General features: G+C 39.0%; 1 long non-coding RNA gene across 2 annotated transcripts in view; it reads right to left on the reverse strand.

The window, feature by feature from the left end:
* LOC131889126 (uncharacterized) overlaps positions 1 to 4,133 on the reverse strand; it is a 20,545-nt gene extending 16,412 nt beyond the window's left edge. The window contains exon 1 of one of the 2 annotated variants that reach the window (XR_009374174.1): positions 3,495 to 4,133. This is a non-coding gene — a long non-coding RNA (uncharacterized LOC131889126). The remainder of the gene's footprint in view (positions 1 to 3,494) is intronic. The other variant, XR_009374175.1, reaches the window with a different exon arrangement.
* Positions 4,134 to 6,809: the final 2,676 nt, after the last annotated feature.

Raw genomic sequence — 6,809 nt, forward strand, 5'->3', positions numbered from 1 at the left:
TTTGTTTTAGAGATTTTTCAGTACAGATTAGGTGGGAATGTCAATTCATAGATTACTCGCGCAGAAGCTAAAAAGATCTAGGAGACCTCGTCCCAAAAGGGTGTTTTTCTCGCTTGGCATTCTTTCATGAAAAGTTATCTCCCCCCTTCAGCCCCCATTTTTCCTTTCTGGATGGAGAGCACAGCCCATTGAAATGTCCATTAAAACATTGATGGCCTTAAAAACTCTGTGAGTCTATTAACAATGTTTTATTACCCTATTTCAACTCATTACATGAATATCGATTAATTGTGAGAAGGCCAGTCTTTTTTCTTAATGATTGATCTGATTCTAATTTTCTCGGCTCGGTTTCGATTATGCCTATCGAAATCAGTATTGATGAACATTGTCCACATACAGTATGTATGTGTTGGTGATATGGCATTTGGGATCGATTTTCTAGATTATTTTGTGGACTTCAAAATCATTATGGGGGAAGTGATAAATCGATATTTTTGTTCAGATATACTTGAAACTATGGATATACTTGAATCTCTCTCAAGTTTGAAAACCCCACTTCAGCCAATATTGGACTTGAAATGCTGCATTCGATGACCCTACGTATGTACCCAATGATGGTCGAACTTATCTTCGGTAGTTTGTAAGATTTAAAAATAGCAACAAATTCGAAGAGACAAAACTTGGCTTCAAGCCCAAAAATAATATTGGTCATGCTCTTTTCATATCCCTCAATTACTCCAACCCAACAAGCCAACCAATAGAACCTGTTTCCCAACTTTTTCGTTTACGAATCTTATCTCGATTCTCCTGATTCTTGGCTTATCCTGCGGGAACACGATCCTGGCTTCTGGATCATTCAATGACACCAGTTTCGGGGGCGTTAGGGCCCACTGCTAGGTCTGGGTGATATATTGAGGTCAAATATTGGTGATCCGATCACTAGGGTGTCATGGTATATAGGCTTCCCATCATCGTAGAGGTACTTACTATACTTCTCGGATATACATTGCTCATTGATATGGATGAAAAGGCTGGTACGCGAAGTTGAAAGAAGGCCACACGAGCATGACATACTTTCAATGAACGCTGATCAAGCACTATTTGTCGGAATTCTTTTCAAGTCCGGGCTCGAAGATAACATTCATGTTTATGCTCTGGTGAGCTATGGAACACGATGACAGCAGATGGAACACTTGGGTTTGCCCTCACACGTTCTTCCTTTGCCGACAAACTATATTCGAATGAAAAGGGGTACGATCTGATAATCGGCATGAGGGCATGATTTTCAAGGGGAGGGAAAAGTTAGTCAAGGTGAAAAGTTATGCAGGAGCATCCGTGATGAAGAAGGCCATAGAGATGGCCTCATACAAGAATAAAGGTTGTTTGGTGAAAACTAAGCAACAAAGACGAGACATTGTTAAAGTGAATAGCTCGAAAAATGTCGGAAAAGTGTTTAAATGGGACTAGTACTTCTGAATACGGTATTTACGTACATCTCCGTTATGCTTCGTCTAATTTTAGATGATCAGTAGGGGCCGAGAAAATAATTGGTCGTCTTGGGAAAATATTTTTTTCTTATCATCTCAAACTATTTTCCTCCCAAAAATGCAAAGTCTCATATCTATTCATTTCTGGTTGAATGAATTTAGTTGCGTGTTAAGATGAGAGCATACGCTTTGGTCAAAAGTAATGAGTCAAGGATTTAAAAAGTCGACTTTTAAGAAAGGAGTCAAAAATTGACAAGGTTAGCTTGTAAATCCATGATGTTCATAACTGGTTCCTTGTAACCTTCAACAAAAATAGTACTTACTTTTGAGGTGGGTACTTTGTTTTGTAAATGCCGGTTATAACATAATTTACAAAATCACCAATAGGCCAACTGAGAACTTTACATGCCACTAGTGTTGTAGCTTAGCTTAAAATATACAACTTACAATGTTGTGGAAAAAATTCCAGCATATAAACACGTTGAAAAGGATTGCGAATATTCTTTCACACATGGTTGACCCTTTTATACTGAACTATAATTTAAAAAATGAAATTTATTTGTTTAAAGGCTCTTGAAGTGAAAGAAACAATTGTTCTTACTTGTGTAGCATTTAATTCCTATGCTGCTAATTTACTATTTCAGACAACAATTGCTTGATAACCTCAATTACAATGGACCCTTTGCATCTGTAAAAAAACATATGAGCGGTCTCTTGTTTATGCCTGGCTTGGAGAAAAAATATTATGACGAAGTGTTGGATGATGGCAAACGTCTTGAGTAGACGACATATCTCGAGTTTTTCCATTTTGCAGAGCATGCACGACATGGTTCTACAAAGGGCGTGGGTTCGAATCCCGCCTTCCGGGTAAATCGTTAAGCTCTCGTATTGGGAGAGATGAAACAAGTTGTAATTTGTACAGTGTTCAGAGAAAGTGCGAAAGGTATCTGATACTGTACGTCTTTAAAAGCATCCATGAGCTTTGTCCCAACCCAGGATTTAGGGTCAATTATAGAGACCGTAGAGGCTTAATGTGCGTTTTGAGAGCACCTTCAAGTCCTCGGGAATCCAGGCTAGTTCGAACAATGAAGTCCTCTTCTCTTCCTTCTAGGGCTCCTTCATTGTTTAATTTACCGCCCTCTCATATTCGTATGGAATACATAGGCCTTGTTGATACGGTTGCAACTTTCAAGTCAAACTTGGACAAATTTTTAGATAGCATTCCAGATCAACCCTACATTCAAGGACTAGCTAGGTCTGCCAACTCAAACTCGTTGGCAGACCAAATAATAAAGATTGCAAGGTAATAAATAGACGAATTGTAACCTTTCATTTTAATAGTACTGGGGATTGCATACCCTGTAGCGGGTAGATAAGCCCGTGAACAACCAAACCAAAGAAAAACAATCTTAGAGCATATTTTGTGGATGTGTATCCCTATGCTTACAAAATTGAAGGGTTTTGGTCACATTTGAAAACACTTCAAATATAAAACGAGACTACTTAACATTATTTCTTAGAAGCTTATTCCATCTATGTTTTCAGTTTCAGTTGAATTGTCGTGCAGCTATCGTGGCTGCAATTAAAAAGAGGCCTTGTTAAAACGAAACATTCTCTATTGAAGTTCAAGATGGCTTTTTGAAGTTGCTTGAAAGGAAAATCTAGAATAAATTGAAATGACTGATCAAGAGCTTTAGTGCGATTAATCTCATAACCAAGTGCGATATCCATGTGTGCCTAAGGATGTATCTGCTTTGATGCCATGAGTTTTCAGTTTCCTCATGCGTGAAGTTAACCACTAACGACTTGTTTTTATGCATTTGAAGGGAACCAATTAGTTCCGTATAGCTATGACATTCGTACACAAACCACAGAAACAACAGAAAACTAGACATAAATAACTTTAACAAAACTAATATCTTTACTGTCACGCTAAAATAGTTCAGTTAATTCTTGAGAAATCTCTTAGCTCAACCACTCCTAGCGATGATGAACAACGTCACTCACCTCTTATTTCCTGCCCACGTTTCACTTGTCGAGTTTCAACCTTTAATTCACCCTCGCACAACAGCATTAACCTCAAACTGACAACAACAATTCGGATTGATGTCGACAGACCCAACTGGTTCTCGATTAGGCCTCCTCTCTCCTGGCCTTTTCCTGGTCCTCGGTATATTCATCCGCTTTCGAAGCTGATGGCCGCCTTCAAACTCAAAGCCCAACCAGCAGCGACTCACCGTCCTCTCCTGGAAGTGGGCGCTTCAAAGGCTGGATGAAAGCATGCACGAATGCTGTTGTGCGAGTAAGTAAGGCTGACACATTAGTACATTCAGAATATGCCCACCACAAAAAGGACACCTCACGCATGCAACAAGGCCCAACGAAAAAGAAAGGTGCATTAGCTAGTTAGTTATGGTGTGATAGGAGCCAACAACAGGCCCACAAACCACAAAGCCATTCTTTGGCATAGTAGGAATTGTGAAGAGGAATCAAGTTTGAATCAGCTTTGAAAATCCAGCTCCAACAAGATTTTATTTGGCAATGAATGGCATTATTCATTGCTATCCTGGTTTGAGAGGGCGTCGAAAGATCGTCAGCCACATGGTAGCTTCAACAAATGCCGGCACCGGTTGATTGTATTGCCCCCTCACCCCCTTCAAGGGTACTCGAAAAATACGTAACATCCAGGCCACCAGAGTGCGCTTTCTAACCTTTTTTTTTGTTAGCTAGCAGCTGTATTGTCAGGACAGAGCATGGCGGACAAATTTAAACTGGAGGTCTTTCCAATTGTCGTCGAATACCCCGGTAGGCTTAGATCTCATTAAGAAACGGGGCTAAAACGATGATTTAGGCCTTAGCTTGGATGGGTTTTCACCCTCCATCCTTTCAAAGAGGCTACTGCTGATCATTTCCAGCCGTTATGCTCCAGCTTTCACCTATCTAATCGTTTATAATTCAAAATGATTGACATTGGAATTGAAGGATGTTGAAATAGTTGGCTCTTCTTCGCTCTTCAGAGGTTAAAACACCTATGATGCATTTTCAAGGAGTTCTTGTATGTTCCTGGCAACCACTGACATACAAATTAATTTTGAACTTTACGCGAACTCCCTACACTCATACTGTTTATTAGGGCAAGCTAAATTTCGCTGTTCGTCCAAGTTATATCACTTATTTAGCTCAAACTATACCTGAACAACGGCAAACTTGAATAGCAGAAAAAAACCGGGTTGACATGAATTTTTCTAGCTACAGCGTAAAAATTCCCATGTTCCTCCCTCTAGTTTTGAATATCTATGGCGAGTGAATCTGCCTGGCTTGAATAGCGTGACTAAGATTTTTTTTATTTACGGAGGGAAGGTACATTTCAATGTTTCTAAATTTACCGTTATGAAATTCGGGTACATTTGGCGGCGTATTTGACGAGTGTACCGTCCTCCACGAACAGAGCTTTGATCATAGGAACAACCCTGATGTCAGCACCATTCTTATTGAAACCAATATTTTCCCTTACAAATCATTTTGGTTCTAGGACCTAATGCAAGATGCAGAATCGGATGAACTGTTTTTTTGGAAAATGTGTTGGATATTTTCAACACATCTACACTTTTCTTATCAATCTATCAAGGAAAAATTTGAGATGCTGATTTTTCTTTGCAGGCGTAACCAAGAAATGATAATGAATAGTCGGTTATAAAAAAAGATAATTTTCAAGCTGATCAAAACCAAGGAAGAAAAAAATAATCATTTTTGTTCAGTTCATGATAAAATACAATGTGTTTGATTTGCTAGTTAATTTTGCTTATTGCACTCATTAGAGCCACTAACCATTACTAATGTATCATAATCCACCAACAAATGCAGAGCTCTGTAATAGGAACAAACAGGATTAAAAAACCTTTTGGTGACCTTTTAAAGGTTCCTATATCCAGATTTCTTTCTACGGTATGTCATTACTTTTAACCAAAAAGTGATGCGCTATAGAAATATTTTCTCATATGGTAAGTCAAGAATATATTTAGCCATCTATCACGGCTTATGGCTTTTAGTATAGACTGCCTGACTGAGTTGCCGTAGACAATCAACCCCTTGTAGAACATTATATATTTTCTTTTTCTTTACCACAGTAGCAGAAGATCATAAGAAAACAGTAAAAATGCGGCTGACCTTTCGTTCAAATTTTGATGAAGGTTCGTCGACCTACAGACTTCCTATTGGTTACAAAGAGGAAAGGTTCAATGCTTTTCGGCCTCAGTTCATACCAAACATGTGGTAATACCACGCCTACTACACTACATGATTGTAAGGCTTAATATTAAACATGTGGTTAAGAAAGTATTAACATGTACTCTCATATCGGCAGTCAACTGAATCTAATACGTTCAGAATCATGAAAAATGGTGAGTTGAATGTAGTATATACATTATACATATAACAATGCCAGAGGTCTCTTTGGAACAAAATTGGGGGATTGCTTGTCAGTAAAGAGCACCGAACTTTGCTTTCCTGTTACGCGAACTTGTTATAAACCCGTACAATGCAGAACATGATGGCCTTTCAAACATCTGCATCAAGGCCGTGCCCGTTGTGCACATGTTTTGAAACTTGGCAAATAAGCTGGAGTGGGAGTAATAATCATGTTTCAAGGACAGGTCCCCAAGAGATCCAGTAAATGGAACATTAGTTGGTAGAGTGACCTATTTTAGCTCCCAGGGAACCAAACGGAACTCGTTGCTTTGATTTAATTCCAGAAAGACATGGGTTGAATAATTTTAAGCACACGTTGTGGGGAAATATGTACAAGCAATCTTGATTGGCGTTGAAAGATACGCAGAAAACTCTGTGGAGTAACATAATTAAGAAAGGCAATGACTCTGCCTCCTGACTTTTTAACAGAGGGGAGAGCAAAAATATAATCAATTACACGATTACGAGACCAACTACTCCCACTTCCATTTTCGTTGGGGATGGTGAACATGACAAGGGACCATTTGGTCTATGAAATATCTCATGACAAGGTCCATTAATAGTACGATGGACAATTCTCTGAGTTCCTTGTGGGCCAAGCTCGATTGGCACCATGACTGATGTGAGTGGAACAAGAAGATTTGTTGGCAACCTGATTTGCTTCTTGGACTTGTGAAATTCTGTTTGTGCAAAGATGCATCATTCACTTCATATGGAAATTATGCAAGCTTTGAATGGATACTAACTAACCTGGCTTTTGGCATTCATTTCATATAGGGTACTCAACGACCATCAAGCAGTTGGTGCATGTAGATAACTGGGTCTAACCTACCTCCTGTTTTTTTTATTGAAATT

The sequence above is a fragment of the Tigriopus californicus genome, chromosome 10 (genome assembly GCF_007210705.1).
Source record: "Tigriopus californicus strain San Diego chromosome 10, Tcal_SD_v2.1, whole genome shotgun sequence".
NCBI classification, from domain to species: domain Eukaryota; kingdom Metazoa; phylum Arthropoda; class Copepoda; order Harpacticoida; family Harpacticidae; genus Tigriopus; species Tigriopus californicus.